Source organism: Bactrocera latifrons, unplaced genomic scaffold, assembly GCF_001853355.1.
Source record: "Bactrocera latifrons isolate USDA-ARS-PBARC rearing strain unplaced genomic scaffold, ASM185335v1 scaffold_11, whole genome shotgun sequence".
Taxonomy (NCBI): domain Eukaryota; kingdom Metazoa; phylum Arthropoda; class Insecta; order Diptera; family Tephritidae; genus Bactrocera; species Bactrocera latifrons.
In genome coordinates this window covers 1,603,091-1,628,930 of record NW_017534519.1, presented here as the reverse complement: position 1 = coordinate 1,628,930, position 25,840 = coordinate 1,603,091, and the positions used below count along the sequence as shown (strand labels likewise).

The following is a 25,840-nucleotide window of genomic DNA, read 5'->3' as shown; positions in this document are numbered from 1 at the left end:
AAAAACAGTTTTTCTTTAGTTAAAGTATTATTAAGAAGCAATTGTTTTCAAATACCGTTATCATCGGACTTTTGTGTTTTAACTGCGCTAAGCACCGCTGCACTTTATCATAAACTTCATTTTGTAAAGCCATTAAACACTTCTGATTTTCGCTGGGTAACTTTCACAAAACACTACCAACTCTCTATGCAAATGTGTGAGCTCATTAATGCATGTCAATTTTAGTGATCTTTTGCCGTTGACAAGCCATTTTGTCATGTCAGTTGAGTGAAGGGAAGTTGTGTCTACTAAAACATAAAATGCAATTCCAATAATAACCCACGGTACTGCGAATAAGTCATCGACAGACATGTATAATATACACAAGTTTTATATGCGTAGATACGCTGACAGCCCAATTGGAAACATGTATAAATTTAATTTATTCGTGCTTAAATTAATTTTATTGTAAAAAACTTTACTTACACATCGACACATTAAAAATCGAAATTATTAGATAATATTCCTTCGATCATGACCTGTAAAACTATCTAAGAAGGTCGTGTAAAAATGTCAAAGAGATCAGTTGAGGTCTTTATTTTGCAACGTTTTCCTGCCGATATTATTTTTGTCGCTTCAAAGACGGTTATTTCGTTATTAACGACCGTCCGCGTAAAGGAAGGCCAAAAGCCTTCGAAGTCGCTGAATTGGAGACGTTGCTCGATGAGAATCGATGTAACATTTAAGAAGAGCTTGCGTTAGCATTGGAAGTTACCCGCCTCGTGTTCTTTATGGCCTCAGTACCAGTAGAGGCACGAACCCGTTAAAACCCACTAGGAAACGATTAAATGGGAAGTTCTACCCCGCACGCCATATTTCCCTGATATTACATCGTCCGATTTTTATTTCTTCCGTCCGATGACACTAGGTCTGGCCCAAAAGCGGTTCCACTCACAAGACGACACAGAAACATGGCTTGATTCTTGGATATATCACAAGAGAACAGTTTTACCGTAATATTATTCGAGCGTTGTCAGAAAGTTAGGAAAAAGTTGTGACTGGCGATGAAATTTTTGAAAAACATATTTCTAACTCGGCCATTGCGACGCCATTTCCAGTGACCCCTCGGAAAAAAGATGCGCCGACGTTGGCAAGATGACTTCTCACAGGATCTCTAAAGTGAAAAAATACGTTTTTTAGTTAAAACCTTAACTTAGAACTTGGACTAAAAACAAAATCTGAAAATTGGATTTTTGGCAGAATTTTTTCCAAAAAAAATTTTAATTTTAATTTAACGTCCAAGTGTATCTCATAGGCCTGTGTAAAATAGTTCCAGAATAACGCGTTTAAAGACGGCGCACTTAGCCTAGCTAGCCACGAGCGCACAAGTTCTTAAGGATGTTTCTCCGAAACTATTACTCAGATTACAGTGAAAATTTAGGACAATATGCCAGAGGTTTTTAGTTAATATGATAATAAAAAAATATTCCATTTTTTTAAACAAGTAAACCCATGGAACACCTTATAAAAAATAAGCGACCACTTAGTTAGACACCTAATATCTCAATCCAATTCAAATGAATATATTTCAATGCAAACAATAAACAAATAATATAACGCGAAAGAAATTGTCCTATAATTACTAAAATTCCGATGTTTTTTTGCCGACCTTATTTTGAAACAAGTATTGCCCGCTGTAAACTCGTCTATTTCCTGGCTGGCGTGACGCTTCACTGGCGAAATATAACACACATTATGGTAGTGTATAGTATATACATATATGTTGGCAGCTACAATATTCCAAACTTATTGAGGTCATTTGCAAAATTAATATTTGGTTTTGCCAGACTCACATTTCAGTTTGCCTCCATAAATATTTGGAATGTGTGCAGCTTTACAAAAGTCATATTACTTAGTTGCTTAAGTGAAGGCTTGCGCTCAACATTCAAAATGGTAAAGAAATTAACTTTCGAGAAATTATAATTTTGTTCAAAATTTTTTTAAACTCGGCTATAACCGCGAAAGCGTTGTCTACACCAGTAAAGAAGAAGAAAATTGTTTATAATTCGAAAAAAAAGGAGTTAGAGTAAACAAAGCTCCACAAATTCCATATAATTCGAAACTAAAACAGAAACAAATTTTTCGAAACCAGCAAAATTTTCTTTCATTTCGTCTTTAAAAACGTATCACTACTATTCAATATAAAACCATGTGTAATTGTAATTATTTATGTTCACTCTATATTTATTTTACACAGGCATATTTTGTGTTTCTCCTGTCAAAGTCTTATGCCTAAATACATATGTAAAGGAACACAATGCGCTCCAACATATAATTCCGTCTCGAATAAAAATAGAGAGCCACACTAATATTTTATTGAGGCCACAAATCGACCGCCAAACGCTTGAATAATTCTATTTTCCAGCTAGGCAAATAACGTCTATTTTTACCCCCAACTATGTGTATTGGTAGTTTGAGGTGTATTTTGAGAGATGAAACGAGTAAAATAAGGTTTTCCAAATATTTACGTCATCGTAGTACAAATATAAGCCAAAGGAATCCGTACCCCGTAGTCAAATAGGTGTACATATACATACATGTATATATGTATCTATGTAAATTGTATATATTATTCTATCCCGTAAACTAACAGCTGTTGGCATTTGATGCTATGAGAAAACAATCAAACTGTCAATCACTATGGAAATGGATGAGTTGCGAATGTCATATGCGATTCATTAATTACTGTGATTCAAGAAATGAAATAATTCATTCTTATGTTGTATTAGGATAACAAATTATTCTGATAACTTTGGGTCAAGCGTGGATCATCGGGACTTACGATATTTTCAGAGTTTGGTCAAACTAATTTGATGTAAATGGGTTGTCATATGAAGCAGTAGTACTTTAGATCACGCCAACTCAAAAATTTAATAATTGACTATAAACTTCAATCTAATTAATTGAGACTCACAAACTAGTATTTTTCAGAAAATGTACGAGATATAGTACAACGGATTTATTCACGGTTAGCATATAGTTAAGGGTTATCTGGTTACAACTCTAGCGAAGCTAAGACCAAATTAAAGAAGAAATTTTTATAAAGTCGATCTTTCTTCAACACGTGACTATCAAACTATAAATTTACCAACATTATGTTCTTTCGTACAGGCGAAGCATTGAAAAGCTCCAGGCTGAGCGCTCTAAGTAGTGAGAGAACCACAGAGTTTCACATAGCTCCATGTGCGAGACATGTGAGCGTGTATGAGTACCAACTGGCTTAAACATATGTGTGCAGTCTTGATATAGGGAAATTTCATGCATTCGCCCACATTTCACAATTTGTTGTTGGCATTTAAAATTCATTAAAAGCCATTAAACTGACGGCGACGACAAGTAAGAACGAGAATAATTCCAGGCGCCAAGCGTAAACATATCTTGTATGCAAAACATACATGCGCATAACTGTGCATATGTAACAAGAACAAGCAGCGTGACCTGTACTGTATTTTCTGGCAGAGCGGCAACTAAGCTGGGATATTTTGCGCAGAAAGTTCTGTCTTAAAATTTACTATTAATGAATGGAAGCAAGTTGTTGGGATTTGTTATTCTCCTTTCGGGGTAACTAACTATGAGTAGTTCCGGAAATAAATGTATTCCAATATACTTTATATATTATTACAGCCTATGGTATGGCGTTAATACTCAAATGGATAGAATACTGAATATATGAAATATTGTTTATTTCCACAATGATTTTCCGATTCCTTTCAAATTTGAACATTCTTTATTTTTTTTTTTTTTTTAATCGTCGAAGAAATCACCTGTTGAGAGGATCTTGTATATACAAAAAAAAAAAAAAAATTTGTTTTAAAAGATTGTAAGAGCCAGGACTTATGAAATGTTTTAATTTAAACAGAAACTTTCCCAATTTTTGAACGTCCTCAAGTAATTTATTCTCACCATTCTCGAAGATGGAAATTATTTGCAATTTGTCTGACTGTCTTTCCGCATTTGCGCTTCCATTCGTTTCGCAATCAATATGGCTTTGGGTGTAGTTGTAATGAGGACACTTCACAGCGTGCACGCTGACAAACCGATGGATTGATGTCACCAAATTTGATGGCCTCGCGCGTGAGTGACGTCCTTCCGTTATGTCTTCCATCCGACATCCGAAGCTTGCGGACACGGAACAATAATTCGCAGAAATAAGGAAAAAGTCGTGGTTTTAAGATTTATAGAGGAAATATGAATAAGTAAGGAAGAGATAAGTTCGGGTGCAATGGAATACTTTATACTCTTGTTACTTGAACGAAGCCATTGACATTCCAAAGTAATAGTTTTTATCTATCTTTGTCAATACCACATAACATGAATATGGCACATGTTAGTAATATGTTGCCTGAGATTCTTTAAGGTACCATCACCAATCACACTAAATAAGGATTATGTTGGTCTATGGCTGTTAGATCAACTTTTCGCCTAATTCTAATCGGAACGGCTTTCTACTAGACTTGACTTACTCTCTACGAGCACTCATCAGCAACCCGGTAAAAGGTAACTGTAGGCCAAATTTCAAACCCCTTTGTAAAGATCGGAAGAACGGCTGGTACCTTGAGGAGAGAAAGCAGACAGTCTACCTCGCAAAAAAAGAAAGAAAATATGAGAAGTTGGCCGACAGGAGTAATACTCAAAAGTTCTATGAAAAGATGTAGCGACTAACAAAAGGTTTCATGACCGGAGCATAATATTGTAGAATCGAAAGACGCGCTTTACTGGCTGATATTCGGAGTATACTGAAGTTATGGATAGAACACTTTTCCAGCTTACTGAACGGCAGTAAAAGAGTAACATATAGAGATGGCGAACCCGATTGCCCATACGAGGTTTCTGACAAGTTGACTTCGTATCGTGAGACTTCTTCGACATATTGCTGAACAAAATAACAAAGCCTACAGAGCTAAATAGAAATAGTGTGGTGGTGGAGTGCATGCACCTGCACCTATACTTTGGTTCCAATTGGTAGGGTGGGACTCCCTAGCCGCCTTGATCGGGTTCGCGGCCGACCTAAAAAATCTGTCATACTCTCGATCTGGGACCCGGCCGCAATGCGTCTCCACATTGGACAAATGCCCTGCCTACAATTAGGTTTAAACCACAGCCACCACGAATCTCCACAAAGGGCCAAATCCAATGAGCAGATTGGAGTTATCTCCAAGAGCTAACTGCTCCCCGTGGTACCAGGTTAAAGTCTTTGGTGTGACCTTGTAACTTTTGCTACTTCCAGTTTGAGTTTTCATAATCCCAACTCAATGGCTGGTGCCATTTGTCGCTTGAACAACAAATGCCTTTATATTAGGAATTAATATAAAATCTATAATATCATTTCAAGCTGAGTGTTCTAGCACTTGTTCTGACTTAGACCATTTAAACCAAAAAATGTAATATCAGACACAGTGCATGTTAATTTTAGTCGCCTCTTACGACAGGCACTTACCACGGGTATATTCAGTTTCCCCTCGAACCCAGAGGAGTCCCCCCTACCCGCAGGGGGAGCCACTGTTGACAGTCATAACTTTGAAGTCGTAGATAAATTCATCTATCTTGGAACCAGCATCAGCAACAACAACAATATCAGCCTTGAAATCCAACGCAGTATCACTCTTGCCAACAGGTACTATCGGGTGATTTTTTAAGAGCTTGATAACTTTTTTAAAAAAAAAAACGCATAAAATTTGCAAAATCTCATCGGTTCTTTATTTGAAACGTTAGATTGGTTCATGACATTTACTTTTTGAAGATAATTTCATTTAAATGTTGACCGCGGCTGCGTCTTAGGTGGTCCATTCGGAAAGTCCAATTTTGGGCAACTTTTTCGAGCATTTCGGCCGGAATAGCCCGAATTTCTTCGGAAATGTTGTCTTCCAAAGCTGGAATAGTTGCTGGCTTATTTCTGTAGACTTTAGACTTGACGTAGCCCCACAAAAAATAGTCTAAAGGCGTTAAATCGCATGATCTTGGTGGCCAACTTACGGGTCCATTTCTTGAGATGAATTGTTCTCCGAAGTTTTCCCTCAAAATGGCCATAGAATCGCGAGCTGTGTGGCATGTAGCGCCATCTTGTTGAAACCACATGTCAACCAAGTTCAGTTCTTCCATTTTTGGCAACAAAAAGTTTGTTAGCATCGAACGATAGCGATCGCCATTCACCGTAACGTTGCGTCCAACGGCATCTTTGAAAAAATACGGTCCAATGATTCCACCAGCGTATAAACCACACCAAACAGTGCATTTTTCGGGATGCATGGGCAGTTCTTGAACGGCTTCTGGTTGCTCTTCACCCCAAATGCGGCAATTTTGCTTATTTACGTAGCCATTCAACCAGAAATGAGCCTCATCGCTGAACAAAATTTGTCGATAAAACACATTTCGAACCGAACACTGATTTTGGTAATAAAATTCAATGATTTGCAAGCGTTGCTCGTTAGTAAGTCTATTCATGATGAAATGTCAAAGCATACTGAGCATCTTTCTCTTTGACACCATGTCTGATATCCCACGTGATCTGTCAAATACTAATGCATGAAAATCCTAACCTCAAAAAAATCACCCGATACTTTGGACTTAATAAGCAATTGAAAATTCTAGTGCACTCCCTACGAAGAAAGATCAAACTTTATAAAACCCTCATCTTTCCCATCCTGCTATATGGTCCGAAGGCATTGACAATGACATCATCTGATAAGTCGGACTTAGGATTGTTCGAGAGAAAAGTTTTCCTGAATAGCGAGTACAGAACGCAGTCGATGGAATTTGAAGATTTTCGATTCAGTAACCGTCGGTTTAATCAGAAGAAGAGGAGGACCACCACTTCGCTGGAGAGATCAGGCGGAGGACTTGGCTGCACTTGATATCGCGAATTGGAAGCAGCTGTACTTTAGAAAAATATGTCTTAATGTTATCCTAAAATACGTATTAAATACTCCCTCCTAAATTAAATAATTGAAAAATTAATAATAATTAAAATTAAACGCACGTATTCTTTAATTCAAACTTTCCAGGAATGTCCGAGACATCCTCTTCTCACCCACCAATCTCATTAAATTGTTCGACATTTTCAATTACGATTTTTCGTGCAAACATTTGGATACAAGGTGGTGATTTATTGACCGCAATCGCGTTCCGTTAATTGCCACAGAAGGATCGAGTGGCAAGCCGTGTATGGAGGACTAACCTTTTAAGCCCACCAATACACTTTCCACTTTAATAATGTTTCCTGTACACTGGTGGTGCTACTGGCACTTCAAGTGGCAAATGCCGCAGTTTGATAAAGCAAATTACTTGCACACACCCACATGCACAAGTACACTTGGTGCAGCACTTCAGTAAATAATTTCATGGCAATTAAAATCGTTTTGGAGCACTTTTCACCATTTGCTTTTGACATGTTCATGCTTATTGCGCACATTTGCAGTGCTCCCAAGTATTTTGTGCTCTTTGCTCTTTTAGATTGCTCGCGTTCTTCGCTTGCGCACTTCTCAGCCCTCTTTGCATGTCTTTCCAAGTTCTGCGATACCTTTGGAGCATTGAGTAACCCATTTACCGCATTCCTTCTTGTTTCGCAGAAGGGCACAAAATCGCTTTTAGCCGATTGCCAATGTTTAATCATCAGATAGCACTATTCTGTGGCGTAGAAATCATTCGTTTTGAATTCCGTTCTACAACACAACACTCGTCACTACTCTGTCACTCAGCCATTCATCCATTCATCCATCCTATCTATTTTATGTTTGAATCCTGCTTGCTCGTCCACTTGGTCATGTCTGCGGTGTGTCATTCGAAGTACCTGTAATCTATTGTTCAGCCATTCAGCTATTCTTCTTTCTGTTCTGCACGGCGTTGAACTAATTCATTTCATTCCTCGCGCTGCTTTCGATTTTGCTGTGCTCTACATGTTGGCTGCTTTTTTGCTGTTATTGTTGTGCGAGTGTGAATTGTGGTACTCTATATTGTTGATTTTTGATGGTAGTGTTATGTCCAGTGATTGTGTATTGTTACCTTTCTCAATGTTCGGCTAACTGAGTCGGTGACAAAGCAGAAACCACATCACGGCGCAGTGGGAGGAGTTATTATTGTTTTTATGTATTCCGTTTTGTTTTGTACACCTTCGGCACTGTCCTTTTGTATTGCTTGCGATTCACCTGTCATTCTCGAAGAACGCAATTGTCTCATTGGGGTTCCAGTGTGTTCCGCATAATGATCCTTACAAAAACATATGAAATGGACTACAAAACGGTTTGTGGTGTGCTGATTTCCCTGGCGATTAAATAATTAATTTCGTGTCTAAATCGCCTCTTAAAGTACATTGAGCTTCACTCCACTCGATTGAATTGAATATTGAAGGTCGAATCGAAGCTATAATACCCTCCTATAAGTAAGAATGGAACCGTAAATGGTGACCGTTATCGCGCCATGATAACCGACTATTTTATTCTTAAAATTGAAGTTACGGATCTCGGCGTTATTTGGTTTCAACAAGACTGCGCCGCTCTCCACACATCGCTTCAATCAATGGACTAATTGAAAGAACATTGCGGTGAGTAAATAATTTCACGTTTTTGGCCGGTCGATTGGCCATCAAGATCGTGTGATATGAGACCGTTAGACTTTTTCACGTGGGAATATGTAAAGTCTAAATTCCATGCAGGCAATCCCGTTTCAATTCAGGGTTTTGGGCAAAACATAATACAAGTCGAAATGCTCGAACGATTCACCGAAAATTATACCCAACCAGCGAAAGAATCAATCTTCCAAAATGATTTTTTAATACCAATCTGTTCGAACTGGGTTCCACTGTTCGAAGGCGAATGACCTGCTTTACCACCCAAAAACATACATATTTTAGTTCGTGCAATTGACTCTAGTGTGCGGATTAATAGCACAGACACAAGTAGATTAAATCATCAGTCACTCATTCACCGCTTGTCGCTGTCATTTTGCCGTTCATTGTTTTCCGAGGACTTTTATTAAATGTACAACACACTAAAATGCCAATGGTTAGTGTTGACCTTTTCGATGTTTTACAATGGGGTGCCGACACAAAACGGAGAGCAAAATGGGTTTGCAGAAGTATTGTGGGAGAGTCGTAACTTATGCACTCACGAATGCTTTCTCGTGTTACAACAATTTTATTAAACATCCTACCATGAGTCCCGTTATTGTTTGTAATTTTGCGCTTCTGTTCGTGAATATTAATTGGTATAATGTTTTTACAGTTAATTTATGACCAATGACTTTATCAGAAATTGAGTGTTGATATGAAAGAGAAGTATTTGTAATTCATGGTAAAATGTTACATCCTTTGACTGTACCGAAAAGTGTCAAAATTTTGTTCATTACCCTGTTATCAGTTGTATTCAGAGATGATCAGACTAAATGTTAGAATAAATTTCCAATGGCAGTTAAGTGTGTGGACACTTTTATACCTGTAGTTGTTGCGCTTCTGTCAAGATTTTACTATATATTCGGGACATTATTGTTATGGAATTAACTCTTCACGTAAGCTTAAAATTATTATTCGATATTTTAATCAGTAATTGCGTTTCATTCGAGTTTACAGACTTTGGGACTAACTTTCAAGAATAAAAATAAAGTTTATCACATTTTGGGAGACAATTAGATGACCGTTCGTTCATAAGTTCATATTTAAAATCTCACTCAAGAGCAACTGAGTTGCTTATTAAGTAATGAAAAGTAGAAAGCCGTAAGTATGAACGAACCCTAAAAAAACAAGGCATTATCATAAACCATTGTTCGGCTTTACTGCAACTCATCAATATACTAGTATATTCGTTTATCCGCTTAAGAGGCGAATTTTGAGTTCTTCGGGATGGTTGCATGTAAATGGTACTAACCCGCAGAAGCGAGGTCAAACCCTTCTTCTATCTTGGGCTAAATTTAAATTAACTCACGGTAGAATCGATAGTGAAGTTTTTTATAAAATCATATAATGTAATTGGTAACTCATCTAACCTTTTCTCGAATAAACGATGACGTCGGAGAAGAATATACATTGTGAGAATGTAAGCCGACTTGACTCATTTTTTGTACTGAATCACTACATATACATAAAATAACCAAAAGTGAATATCTACCACATAAGTTGTCGACGTTAAGCATATTTATATAAAACATTATGAAAATAAACAGGCGCTTTATTAAACTCAACCACATAAATTATCTTGCGGTCAGACATTTTAAGTTATAAACAATGGCCAACTCACAGCCATCATAATAAGCGTTCCCATATTGTTATACCGTTACATGAAAGAGATAGTGAAATTATATTTTATCGCTTAGACAATAGACAAAGATATTCATGTCTAAACCATATGCAGTCGAACCAAATGGGAAGAGCTGGCAATGTGAGAGTCACGAAGTTTAGCTCGATGCTAATTGAAATCACATACAAAAAAAGAAAGAAAACACAAAACAAAATTTGAGGTTTTATGAGTAACTGGCACGAAACACTTATAAAGCAGAGCCTATATGTATTTTGGTTACTACGACTTTGAGCAACCCTTCTCACATTTAGTTACTCTTATGGGCTTTGAAGTAATCAAAGTCATTGAAGATATGAATAAACTTTTTATTGCTTGCGTGCTATTATCCAATACACGACAGAAGCACAAAATGCGCGCCAAGTGGGGTCAGTGTCACGACAAAATCGTGTAGAAAAATGGGCATTTGCTTAAAATCACCAACACATGCACATGCACACACAGCTGAGAAGTTGGCGTGTTTCGTAAGAATAATTTATTCACTTGCGTATGCGAGGCAATAGCTAAGAAGAAGAGAGGAAATTTTGCGGCAATCCAAAAATGCAAAAAGAAAACGAGAAAGTAAGAAGCAACAGACGGCATAGCAAGTATTTGGCACTGACAGCACTAAAGTAAAGTGGAATTATTTATATACCTACTAACTTACATGCGTATACCTGTGTGTGTGTGGCATGACCACCCACCAATGTGCAATAAAATATGCGCAATCAATTTTTTTCTCTCTTAGCGTTGTCGCTAAGCATGTTCGAGCGCATAAATTTGGCTCTGCTCTACAGCGATTGACAGCATTACTGCGATGCTTTGGGACACCAGTGCGTATGAGCAACGATTTTTACTCACAAAATGTAGCTCATAAAGAAAGTACACGGCGGGCAGCGGTACTAACACGGTGGGGCAGAATGGCTGCAGGCGGAGCATGAACGAGGCAGGAAAAGTGGGGAGGTGTGTGTTTTCACTTTGGTACTCAAAAGGTCGAAAAAGTTTAATGATTATGACCGCTGCTCAGCAGTCGGTTTATGTGCCAGAGGATGTACGTCAGGAATGTTTAGCGTTTTTATGAACTAAACAAGTGTTTCAAACAGCGTCTCCTTAGTAACCCTGATTTCAAGTTATGTGGCTGGGAGAGCTTGGAAATAAAATATTCTACATTATCATTTTTATCAGAAATTATAAACATTTTGCAGCAACGTGAGGCTTTGAACTTTCTTGATGAGGGTGCTTTACCTCAAATTGCATGTTTCATTCTTCTCATGTGATTTTTACATACATGGTATATATTGTAATTTACTGTTATATGCTTTAAGTCCTTTAGAAACATTTTAATTATGATGCTAATTGCGAGTTATTACGAAACTGCCAACATTTGAATGGCACAATGAAGGGTTCGTTCTGTTCAACATGTGGCGGTGCCACAATCAACAGCAAATGTTCACTTTATATCCATTTCATGTTATCGGCTAAGCAGCTGTCCGCTATCTGCCATCTTTCAACTCGGCAGCCACGAATTGGCAGTTATATTGCAGACGGCAGCGGCGGTTCCTACATTAGCAAGATAAATATTTATATTATTACATACACATACACACCTATTAACAACGCATGTGTAAGTGCTCATAACAGCATGGTGTGTATGCGTGTGAGCTTTTCTCAATCTGCCCGAAGCATTATGTACAGTTATGTATTTTATGACACGTCAGAGAATTAGAGCATCTGATTCGACTTGTTCCAATGCAATATTCAAGGGCATTCAGCAAACTTCATATGGTGTTGAAACCATATCCAGTCATACAGCAACCGGAGACTTACTCCACATCCCCAGTACACGTTTTTATCATCGCAGGATTCCATCACTATCACCCCCGCAAGCACTTACTTTCACAGGGGTGAAGCACTTTGAGGCCATCACTACACACAGATTCCCCAACAGCGCATTATTATGCATCAACTGTGCGCCAAACATCCTTGAGTCCTGCCACGTTGCCTTGCGCCGGCCAAGTTTACTAAGCTAGCAATATTTCTTTGCCTTTTCCCGCATTTCTTTATTATTTTTATTTATTCTTAGATATTATTTGCTTGTCTGTAAAAAGTTTTCTTTAATATGGTACATGTTGCACGCACCGAGGCAAGCATTCAAGCGTCCTTGGCAGCCAGTCCCTTACTGCATGTGGCGTTCGGCTCACGAACGAAAGTAGAGCAATACTTTGTGGCACAGTTTGCTTATCAGGCGGGCTCCGCTGTTTGAAATGTACTTATGACTGGTTAAGAAAAACCGGAGACGACAACACAATTGATAAATCTTTTAAATATCTGTCGTATGTAGATGTATGCGCATTCAAGACAGATTTACTTGCAGTATTTGTCGCTTTCGAAGCTGTGCTGCGGTGTGGTGTGACAACCTCGCAATGTGCTCGGGGTTTACTCACTCTCTCGCGGAGTTCTCCGTTTTGCGCCTTCGGTTAGTAATTAGCACTTGTTATGATATTATTGCAAGGAAATTTAATTCCCTACTCTATTCTGTGAATGCCTTTGTCTCAATTCGCTGTATATAAATTGTTAATTATATTCAACGTTGTAGAGCAGCAACCTCTCGTTGTTTGTACTCCCCTCTTGCTCTTAACCATCTCTTATTGTTGGTTTCGCCGTTGAGTTGTGGTGTCGGTGGCAGTGAAAAGGCGAAAAGCATCTGGTTTCAGTATTAGAATGGCCTTATTAGTTTACGCTCGTGCTCACTTATACACTTGTTCGTTACATACATAGGCATATTCGAGGATAGTCTGTGTGCGTATTCCAAAGTGTCAGGCTATTATTAATGAAGTGATTACAAACACATTTGCATTAGCCTGGATTTGTAATAAGCAAAGTTAGATCGTTTAAGTGGAATTAAATTGAAACTTTAGCCATCAAATATTTACGCTTTATAACTTCATATTTACTGTTATATACCATATTGATGTGTAATATGTAAATGCTTATTAGGCATATGAATCGGAAAGGAGAGGATGGACCTATGGGTATTTAATAAAATTCAGACCCTTTTATTTGTAAGATCTTAAGAACACTAATATGATCTATATAACGGAGTATTTTATTAAGTATTATCATTTATGTACCCATTGTGCCTATTGTGAATGGTGACTGGAACGCGTTTAGTTAATCCATGTTTGTGAAGGCATTATTAGATGTTAAGCATCCTGGGGTTAGGAGGACTTTCTAACAGTAATGGAATGGGATTAGATTTCTTCAAAATAGCATTATGAAAGCGCTAGAGATCCTTCTAAAAAAAATTTGTCCTCACATACTTCTCCTTTATTGGCATAGACAACGTTGGCTCCGAAACAGACGAAATTATCTAAGACTATTCCGAAGTTATGACTGTCAACAGGGATGTGGGTTCCAAATCACGAGTGCGACGACTGTTTGTTTGATGACAGGAGATATTTCGTCTTGCCCTCCTTCACTACCGGTCCCATTTTCTTCGCTTCCTTATCCAGTCTGGAGAAAGCAGTTCTAACGGCGCGGATCTTGAGGCCAATGATATCAATATCATCGGCGTACGTCATCAGCTGTACATTCGTATAAAAGATTGTACCTTCTCGATTCAGATCCGCAGCTCGAATTTTCTCCAGTAGTAGATTGAAAAAGTTTCACGACAGGCAGTCGCCTTGTCTGAAACCTTGTTTGGTAACAAACGGCTCGAAAAGGTCCTTCCCGATCCTGACAAAGCTTTTGATATTGACTAACTTTAGGTTACAGAGCCACATACATTTCAATGATCTTCATCAAAATGCGAATCTCTCAACCGAGACTGTTTTCTTATTTTTTATTGGGAGTGTTGTTTACGTGAAGGATCCCAAATCCTCTAAGTAGGGATGTTTCGCTTTAACTCACCTTCATATGGATGCTTTTTGGCTACCCAAATGATATTTGGTCCGGAAGTCATAAGCTGCTTGAACCATATATTAAACAATCGTTTCTGGCCACTCCCAAATGAATGGCACTGAGAAAACTTTCCCCACTTGCGTGAACTTCACTAGGTCTCAATAAGCTCAATAATGACTTTAATCAGATGTCAGGCTTCTATATTAAAGCGTTTCATGGTGTTCTTGTTATTCAGAAGCAATCTGTCATAAATAGCAGTGGTTAATAAATTAGTTACATTCACTTCAGAAAAAAAGTAAATATATTCGACAAACTATGTATTGAATATTTAAGTAGTGGAAAGCGTAACCTCAATACGGAAACTCGCATAGTCAGCCTTAGTTGCTGTTCAACCGCAACCATTGAAATATTTACTTATGTAATAATTTATGTGATTGATGAAATACATATATTATCGATTGCACCATCAAAAACCGTGAAATGGTGGAACGAAAGAATGCCGAAAATACTTCTCTAACCACTTGAGTGTGTAATTAAAGAGATTGCCAGTGGGTAAGCGAAACGCTGAATTGTAATTCGACGCGAGCATTTGCATTATTTGGCGCAACAATAAGGGTTGGCAAATTCCTAGCTGAAGGGTTTGTTGGCGAATTTAAACTATTAATGAAGCCGCTGATAAATTAGACATCCGATATAATCACCTGATTAGGCAACCACTTTTGAGGTGCTTGGAATTTAATTGACCGCAGAGTAAAGTAGCTAATTGATTAAAATCCAAATAATACGGCACTAAAATCAATTCTCACTCAGTTCTCTTGGCGGCGGCTAATTTATGGCTCACAATAATTTGCAAAACGATTTTCCCCTAAAGCATTGAATTAAAGGGACAAAATCGATTTGGGAAATGGCGAATTGACGATTAATGTTCCAGATTGTGGCCGAAATAATATCGCAACACTCAACAAGCGCCAGAAAGATTGCTGAGTAAGGCGAAAGTTGAGTGGCAAAAAAGTGAAAATGTTTGACAAAAGTTTGTGGAGCGTTTAAGTCACGCCATGGCCGGCAATCGGCTGGCACATTAATTTACTTTCTCTGTTTGCCTGGCAAATCTTTTTTTTTTTTTTGTCAACCATCTGGGCAACTTGTTGTGTTGAAATGTTGAATGAGTGCGACTGTGTGGCAGTTTCATTTTCATATCCTGTTATTCAACTTCAATCTCTGCCTTGCCGCATGCAATATTTGTTCCCCTTTCTCTGCTGCTGGAGCTGGGACCTTCATTAGCATGGGTTTTAATATCCGGTTGCATTCTCGCTCTGCCTTGTTTGTGTGCACAGATGAAAAAGTTAAGGACAGAGGAGAAATTGGCTTGTTTGCGGTTTCCAAAGAGTGCAAGTCAGCGTGTCTCAGCAATAATAAGTCTTGAAAACACATTTGAATAACGCATTAAATTGCATAACCATAAGTTTTCGAAAATATTTCTATATAAAATATAGTATTTAACATAAATACATATGTAAGTAGAGCCTGGTTTTTCTTTGTTTTTTGCTTTAGCATGTATTCGAAGGTTTTACTCATAAGCATAACAGTATAAAACCTCACTAGGAAATCAGGAATGACCACAATGATAATAAGCTCTTTCTCAAAGTATACGGGCAAGCGTTTATTCCTGCCAGCAAATATCTAGACATTTTTATATTATTTCGAACCAGAGGGACAGTTCCAAGACAAAATAAAGTTTATATATAAATGACCAGTCAGATGATATGAGTCGATTTAGTTTATACATCTAGTCCCTCAGTTTTCGGGGAACCCTCCTTAAGAAGCTGCTCCAAATTGACCGATCAAAGTCAAGATCTTTTTATGTATACCAGTAAAGGGTATTATAGCTTCGACCAATATTAGAGTTTTTGTTATTTATTATTCTCCGGACTTGTGTCTTTCGACTGCACATCTTTTAAATTTCACTGTACATTTTCGAAAATTGTCTTAACTGAATTGTTATACAGGTGCAACAGAATGCCACTTAACGCCAGGAACTTGGTTTTTACTGCGAATGTCCGTCGATGAAGCGAATTTTTGATATCCTTTATATTAGGACATTCTGCAGCAGCTTATAATAGATAGATGTGTGTCCACAAGGAATATATTGGGTAGTCGAAAAAGTCTTTTCGTATTTCTAATCAACCTTCAATTTTTTATATTTCTAATGAACTTTAATAAACTAAATATGTACCATTGCGGTCGACCATTTTTCCGCTAGAGACATCATTCCAACAGTGTTATACTTTTCTGGAATATGTTCAAAAAACTGCAGCAAGTAATTTTCACAAGCTTCTTTTGAAGCCAACTTTACTCCATTAAGAGAGTTCTTCACTGGCCGAAACAGATGACAGTCCGATGGTGCAAAGTCTGGGCTATATGATGGATGCATCAAAACTTCCCAACCAAGTTCTCCCAGTTTTTTCAGAGTCATCAAAAATGTGTGTGGTCTAGCGTTGGCCTGATGGAAGATCAGTTCTGGCCGTTTTTTTCGATTGCTTGCTTCAATCGCAACAGTTGTTGACAGCAAAATGTAGAATCAATCGTTCGTCTAGGCTGGAGCAGCTCATAGTGGATGATTGAGTTCCTCAGCGATGTCATGGCTGCTTATGTAACGATCCTGGTCAATCTTTTTCATACTTTCAACGACTTTTTCGACGGGGCATGTTTCGCATAGTATATGACTACAATGGCATCCGTTGACAAAATACGAAAAAACTTTTTAGACTACCCAATAGTTATATTGATTGATGATTTTCCCTTTGACTATGCTAAATCACAAGGGATAAGGATACACTTATTATTGTGCGTAAAACTTTGAATTTCCTAGAGAGCGTCCACAAACATATTTCCCTTGAAGGCAATTGTTTGGCTTTCGCTGGTGCGTTATATTTTTTGCATAAATTACTCTGTGCTTACTTTATTTTTGAGTAGCCCATTTAAAATTTTAATTTCATTCGGCCAACAACATATGCCAGTAATTTTCCACACCTACCGCCTCGCCAAAAAAGCATTGCCACACACTCATACATACATAGTTTTGTATGAAAATGAAATATTTGCGTTGGCTGTGGTTACGCTATATACATATCTTGTATATCCACACATACACTCTTACACACATATGTATGTAAGTCCATGTGCCGGTGCATAATTGCACGTACGACTTCCTTTCATCTGCCTTATTACACAGCTTTATCTACAAACGTTGTATTGTTTTAGTCTACTCTTCTACTTCCTTCACAAATACAAGTATATGTCGTGTGTGCGTGTGTGTGTGAGGGTATGTTTCGGAAATAAAAAATTCATTTTCAACGCCAAATAGTCAAGCGCCGTAAAAGCAGCTGCGACACCGAACACTGAACAGTGAACGAACAGAGGGAAAATGGTGTCCTTGCGCTGGCATTAAGAACCACATTAACGGTCATAAAAAAGCAAATCAAATGAAAAGCAAATAAAAGTGAGCACAAAAAATCAACTAAGGAAAAATGGAATGAAATTCGTTGCTAAAGGAAAAGGAAAATATAATATGAGAAAGGGACTTACGCCGACACAGCATTGCCATTGTGTTTTGTTGTCTCACTTTAAGCGTATAATGAGTTGCATGCCTCGGGGGAAGGCAGAGAAGTAATATTATAATATGCGAATAAATGAGCGAAAAAGTCTTGAGCAATTCTAGACCAAAAGATACATACATTGCCCGATAGTAGCACTTCGGACGGGTGAAAGTAAATCAGCTCAGCGGTTCTCAAACCTTTTACGCACACAATTCGTTGAGCATGAAATTTTTTATTTTGACAAGCAAGCCATCTAGTCATCAAAAAATCCCTTTCTCAACTGGAAACCTTGAAATTTGCTTTCATATATACATATGTAGGTACAAAATGTTATTAATCAAAACTTGCTGGTCAGGCAGTAATCAGCAAATATTAATTTTTGCCCAAAATTCTGACCCCACCGCTTTCTTTTTTTCCACAACTGCTGCTTTTTATTTGGCACACTTCGAGTCAGTCTTCCTTCATGCGAAAATGTCAGCAAAAAAATGTGTTATTTTAAAGAAATGTGTTTCATAACACAAAAGTAAAAACTGTGTCTTGTCAAAAACTTGTATCGTTTAACTTTATGAATGTTTACTTAGAGACCGTTTAAGATAAATAGTTATGTACTTTAAACTTTGGCTGAATTGAAATCGCAAAAAACATTAAATGCCTTCATACAAATATGCAGCTTATGTCTTTTGGATTTATTCACTCGTACACCTAAAACCTAAATTGCACGATGACGATATTTGGCTGCCGGCCAATTTATACATTTGTGATCCCAATACAGACAGACAGGCAGACAGACACACGTGCGCAGCTGTTACCAACTGATAAAAAAGGGAAAAAGTAAGGCTAAGCCTTGCCCAACTTAACTGTTTGTGTATGTGTATGTAAGTATGCAGATGCGTCACAAAAAATAACTGTAGGCTCCTGCAAGAGCTCGCACCTCATACATTTATCCCCTTCCCCGCCCTCCTCAACGCTCTCTGCCTGCTTGCAGTCGCATATCCGAGCTTCACTGCCACCTTTTATGCTTCCTCCCAGTCAATTGCAACTTTGTATTCTTATCGGTTTTTGTTTTTTTTATTTTAATTTTGTTTCTGTTTTCACTTTGCTACCGCCACTTATTTATGCGTGTGTGTTTATTTTTGTTTTGCAGATTTCATCGCATTTTCGCAAATTTAAGTCACGACGCTACCAAGCGCCCGGATGAGTTCACTTCACATCGCGATTATACGAACGAAGGCATCTCACATTCAAGTGGATTCGTTGCTGACTATGAAGCGGTCCGGGGCAGTGTGCCGGCTGCAGTGCAATGGGATGTGGTTGGAGGTGGCAACTTGGGTTGTTGCTGCTACTGCCGCTGCCGCTGCTGGTGTCGAACGACGCGAATCTCTGAAGTGCTGTAAATATTTTGTTAGCCCAAGAAATTACTTAACAAAATTAGTATGTACGTATTTGTAAGGATTAGTGCTAAGTAATTAGTTGTTAGCGAACAGAAATAAGAAAAATTCGAATAAATATGCTGTAAGTTCGCGATAGGAGTTCATAAGCCATACATCAGTTGTCGAAATATCAGCCTTAATGAGTTAATCAAAACATTGCGCCGGAATTAAACATTTTTAATTATTCATATATTTTGAAAAAAATCCTGAAATATTATATTTTCAAACCTTTCAAAACACTATGTTGTTCTCAATTCTCAACCTAACCGCCTTACATATGCAAAATTGTTACTTAATTAAGTTTCTTTAAAATATATGTATATATTTAGAAGGAATTTAAAACTATAAATAAAGTGGTAGAATTTACAATATTTTCATCGGCAGTTGGACTGCATTCGAAACACTAAGCGACACTAACACCTTTTGCACTTAAGCTTTCGGAAGTCTTCGTATTCCTTTAAGACCATATTTTATGTTTTCAAAGCTGGAAACTTCCCATCCATTGGCACAATGTGTCTCAGCCAATCATATTTTCGCAAGATCTTTCACAGAAAAGTTCTTAGAGCTATCTTATCGAATATTGTCTAATTTCACGTTACTGAACTTTATGCTAGGAAGAGATGATGGGTTTATATCTTAATATATTACCCAATTTAATATAACAAATTAGTTGAATTTCAAGCCTACCCACTTCTTGGTTAGTTTACATCTACATCACTGTCACAGAACAAACTTTTAAAAACATAATTTATATTGATTTTAAATAAGGCAATAAGGCTACAAAAAATCCTGAGACAAATTCAAACCTTCATACAGGCGATCTTAAACATTTACCGTGATTCATTTTCCTCTTCCTCAGCTATATTTGCAAACCCATATTTTCAGCGCACAGTTCTTCTTCGTATTTCCAAACTATTTTACCGAGCAATATTATCGTCAAGTCAAAGTGAAATTTCAAGTGACCGTTATAATTTATGAAATGCTAATTGACGAACACTCCTACAACATACACATGCATGCATATCAAAGCATAGGATTGCAGACCAAACATAATCTATCTTATACATAACTGTAAATAGTTGTTGTTGACTTCTATAAACTTACTATAATTATTTGCATTGCTATTTTTAACATCAAGGAATACCGAATATGAAGCTAATTTCATTCACAAACTTTAGAAAATTGTTTAACAACACTACATACACACATACACACATGTACATTTTAGTCTAACTAATTGCATTGCCTTGTAGATAACAACTGAGTAGAACTATTCGATTGTAATATAAAAGCCATGAATTATTAAAAAGTCAAGGTATATATGTTTGTATATACACATATATATACGAGTGTATATAAAAGGAAATAGAAATAAAATATAAGGAAATTGCGATGATTTGCACATTTGAAGCAAGGAAAAAGCGAAATTGAAGCGGAAATGCGTAGCATAATTTAAGCATTACTACATGAAACCAATGTAATACTTTAGTAACTAATTACTCGTAGATACATGAATGGAGAGCACAAACAAATCAAGTGTGAAAGGCACAAACAAAGAAACTTATGATTAACTGTTAAATGCGTACATATGAGATCACATGTAGCCAACATGAGATGATTTAGATTAAGTCAAGTCGAAAAGCTCATTTCACGAAAAAAGTAATAAAAATAATAACACAAAAATAAAAAATACAAAATTAAAAATAAAATTTAAATGAAAAGCGAACATAGCTAATTCACTTTGCGAGCATCATACACGAACTTAAATTAATTCATTCCTCCAATAACTCCTATTACTTAGAAGCATATGAAAATAATTCACTCTCAAGACATCGCATGAAAATAACGTTAGCTCTAGCGAAAATTAAAAAAAAAAAAAGTTAAGGAGACCGATTATGGTGGCAAGATAACGTAAAATATCTATCTGAAAAACAACTGAGTTGCAAGAGAAGCTTAATAGTGATACTAATTTTAAAATGTCTAAAGTTTATTAAATGAAAACTAATTTATAAAATAAAAATAAAAAAAAATAGTTAAATAATGCGAAAACAGCAACACTTGTATAAAAGGTTTATTAAGCAATTCAAATGCGTTTCAGCGCTCACACACTCACACACGCTCACATTTCCACATCATGACAGCTCACACATACAAACACGCGTACATACAAATTAGCTTACAGTTAGCCTATAAATGAACTAATTCAAATAAATAGTGATTGGTAAAATTAAATTGTGTTGTTGTTGATTTAATTTAATAATACAATTCTCGTTAATTAAGTTATCGTTGGCGATGTACATCGGTGCATACGAGCGCATTGGCTGCAACATACGCGCATAGCGTTCACATTAGGGTGCGTAGGCTGGGCATACCAAGCGGAATATTAGCGAGTTATAACTCAAAGAAAGCACAATATGAAGTTGTGCTAATTATTACCGCTGCACATGGTTGCCACACAGAATCATGACGAGAATTGCACTATAAGTATAACCGCCCGTTTTCTTCTTAAAAGTAAACACTAAAAAAAATGTTTCAAGCTGCCAGAAATCTCGTTATTGGTTGCTATATATAGTCGCTGTAAGTATTTTTCAGAAATTTAAATCACTTTTAATAATCGTTAATTTTCAAAATTCATTATTATTAAACTTGCAGCTTCAGTTTCTAAGTAATTACAAGTTCTCTATGACTAGCTCCATTCGATATTCATTTGAACCCTTGTAAACTCAACGCAAAAGACCACAAGCGACGACCTCAACCTTCCCTCATACATACATACATACATCTGAAGCAATTTCTTTAACATAAATTTTAATAACCAGTTTACGAATTTGCAAAGGCGCCGCCCTAATGTGCCTGTAATTATGCAGACGCATGCTCATGTACATTATTATTTTTTTTTTGTTTATTTTTCAGTTTGCTGCTGCCAAAAATGCTGTCATATTACAATGTTCTTGTTGACGCGCTGAAATTGCAGAAGCAAGCGTTTTTCGCCGTCATTAGTAAAATTAATTTAAAGTATTTGAAATTGTTTATGGCACGTGCCCGTAAACAAAAATGAAAAATTAAGTCTGAAAACATTATTATGCATATTGAGTTGTCGTTATTTCCAATTTCGAAAATTTCACTTTGTGAAAATTAGTGCAACGAAATTTGTTTACAATAAATTTAAGAGATGTTTTTGTTAACATTTCTTGATTGCTAATTACATTATGCAAAAATATGTGTAAACAAATTACACTCATATTGTTCGATTCGCGCAGTTTTTCCATTAATTTCTCCCTTAATGCAAGATAATCAGAAAGTTACAAAATATGCTAAAATCTACTGAAAAGTTTAATAGACATTATAATAAGCAAAGCGCTGTAGTGGATTAGTTCTTTAATTAATTGGTTTTGATTGGAAGCAATGGAAGTAATATATTTCAGAAGGACGACATAGAAATGAACACGAGCATATGGTGTACGTAACCTTATAAAGTCATTGCAGCATACTTGCATAAATCTAAATAAAATAAAAGAAAAAGTGTACATAAAATTGACTTTACGACTTAACGAGGACATAAACCAGCTGGTTAGCGACACCTTCGCAATTACGAGACCGGACATTCCAGATGCATGCCCTTAATCGCAATCCTTAATACGTTTTCAGTGGTCGTCATCCAAAGGCGGATATCTTATCCGCGACTGTTTTCTTCTTTTCATTGGTCGTGTTTTTTACGTGGCAGCTCCCAAACCCAGCGCATAACACTGGGGAAGAATGTTTCGTCTGCTCACTTTAGATCGCCTTCAAATGGATGTTTTTTGGCTACACAGAGGATACTTGGTGCGGACAAGAAGTCTTGAACTATTTAAGCCATATTTATCGGGACACTACAAAAGTAGACCGATGGGGACAGCAACCGCGACCAAATTTTTGCCGCAGTTTTCATATTTTGCTTCGTTAAGTTTTGCCATTTCATCATGGAAAGATATGCGATCCAAGAACGAGTCCAAATTATTAAAATCTACTACCGAAGTTCGGAGTCAGCGGCCTCAACCTTAAGAACGCTATGTCTAATTTATGTTCATTAGATTCGTCCTGTCAGGTCAGCAATTGAGCGTCTAGTGGAAAAATTGAAATTCACAGGCACAGTAAAGAATTTTTCCGTGCCAGTGAGACAAAGAAAGGCCCGTGGTGTCCCATCATTGAAGAAGACCCAAATCAGTCTCCCACACGTCCTTCTTAAGTGTTGGGCATCTCTATGACATCATTGTGGCGAATTTTGCGAAAAGATCTTGTCCTACATCCTTACAAGGTCAAATTGACGCAAGAACCGTAGCCGCTTGATAGCCACAATTGTCGTATGTTCGCCTCATTTCTGACTGAATGGCTTCGTCGATAAGAAAAATATACATTTTTGGTCAGGCAGGAATCCAAACTCCATGAGTCATAATTGCATACCAAAAAAATTACGGTTTGGTGCCGTACTACTTCCGTGATGATCAAGGCTGGCATTCCCTACCGCTCAATGATAACCGAATATTTTTGCCCCGAATTGGGTGATATGGACTTAGACAATATGTAGTTCCAACAAGACGGCTCCCCAAGCCACACAGCGAATGTCACAATTGTTTTATTGAAATCGAAGTTTGGTGAACGTGTTATCGCACGAAATTGCCCGGTCAATTGGCAGCCTCAGTCGTGCGATTTGATGCCGTTAGACTATTGCCTGTGAGCCTACGTCAAGTTTATGGTCTATGCCAACAAACTAGCGACAATTGACGAACTTCGTACGTGAAATTGGAGCAATATCGGCCGATTTATGCTTGAAAACTGTCGAAAATTGGGTTCAAGGCCTGGAACGTGGTGACCTTGCAAAATAAATCAAGTTCCATGCATAATGGCATCGAATGCACTTTCACAGGAATAACGAATTTCATTAATAACTCAAACCTTTTTTGTTTTATTAGAAAAAAATTTGTAGTGGTCTTATTAAAAACCCGTAAAAATAATCGTTACCCAAGTGAATGGCGCTCAGCGAAATTTCCTCACTTGCGTGAATTTCTACACAATTCCATTGTGATCATTACAAGGCAATTTAATCTGAAGCCTAGAAAAAATAATCCTAGAATTAATGAACCCTCGGAAAATCAAAACCTTTAAGTTGCAAAAATTGTGGTACAACATAATGTGAACTTGAAAGTGGAATAAAAATTATCAAAGTAATCTGCACGTAATCTGCACGAGAATGCTATAACAAATAAATTTCCTTAATTTAAAAAAATTTACAAAATATATATAAAAATAAAGGCATAGATCTACTAAGTATTATTTGTGGGAGTTTACTGTGTCAATATTATATTCAGAAGACACAAATCTCTTCTCTAATTAATCACTTAAGCCGCTAACATTTATAAATCTCTCTCAGATGCGGACAATTTATACACTTAGTCACCAACCGGTTATTATATCGTACATGTCCAGTCATCAGCAATGGGCGCCACGCTAGCTACAAGACCACTAGAACGATACATTCATACACATACATGCAAACATACCTGGGTTGAGCGTTAGAACACGCTTTGTCTGCCGTTAAATCCAGATCTAAGTCAATTGTCAGACCGGATGTAAGAATTTAACGTGCCCCATTGTATCACACGAGTATTAAACTGAGTTGCCACCACAAACCAAATATATTTTAATTAATTAAAACATTCCGCCACCGACTAGGGCTGAAGCTGAATTCAATAAAGAATCATAGCTCTGCAAACAAAAAACGTTTGGCTTTAGCCCCAAGGTTTAGTTTTCACAGGAATTTGTTTTTTGTTTTTGTTGTTTCAGCGGCTTTGTGTTCAAGTGACAACATGTTGCCCATTACTCGGACCGCTATTTGCAGCGCCACTTCATATGGAATCCCTTCACAAACGCAGAGGCAAAGGTATCAGTGGCGGCAATATCGCGCGTTGGATATGCAATACTAGTAATGATGTCATACACGCAAAGAAAGATTGGCAAAACGCACAGGAATCACAGAGAAACGAATCGGAGTGCATAGAAGCGAGGAAGATAGTTCGCTAGTCTGTTATGTGTTGACAGCTTTGCGAAGTCTGAACATTTGTTTGCTCCAATGGTTTTTGCGGCAATACCCAGTTAAGTATGGTTGCCTTATACTCTTATAAAAAAATGTAGGGATGCCAGTTATGAAAACATTTTTTGGAACTGAACTAAAGAGAGATACAAGTTGGTTTCCTCTGATGACAACAAGATTTGCGATGAACGCCGCAAGAAAAAGTTACGAAAACGCTTTCCATACCAATTTATAATATCTCAATAAGTCTCTATAATATTTGTGTACCCATTAACCGTGCGATTCTGTACTGCGATACAGCATCAAGTCTCTAAATTTGGCAGAGACTATTTTTGAGACTTGAGACGATTTTGCTATTCTGTAAGTGATAGTCACAAACTCTATTACATTTCATTATTCAGAGATGTTTTTATACTTGAATGAAAATAAATATGTCAATAACAAATATTAAGTTTTCTATAACATAGTCAAAAAACATAATTATCAATAAAAATAAAAATATATGTTGACTTGTTGTTTCATAATATTAACGAAATTTATGTAAAATTT

General features: G+C 37.1%; 1 protein-coding gene across 3 annotated transcripts in view; it reads left to right on the top strand.

Annotated features, from left to right (window-relative positions):
* LOC108973263 (patj homolog) overlaps positions 1 to 21,405 on the top strand; it is a 34,771-nt gene extending 13,366 nt beyond the window's left edge. For all 3 annotated transcript variants that reach the window (XM_018940412.1, XM_018940402.1, XM_018940393.1), the window contains one exon: positions 18,939 to 21,405. The gene's annotated coding sequence lies outside the window, so the exon portion shown is untranslated. The remainder of the gene's footprint in view (positions 1 to 18,938) is intronic.
* The last annotated feature ends 4,435 nt before the right edge of the window (positions 21,406 to 25,840 follow it).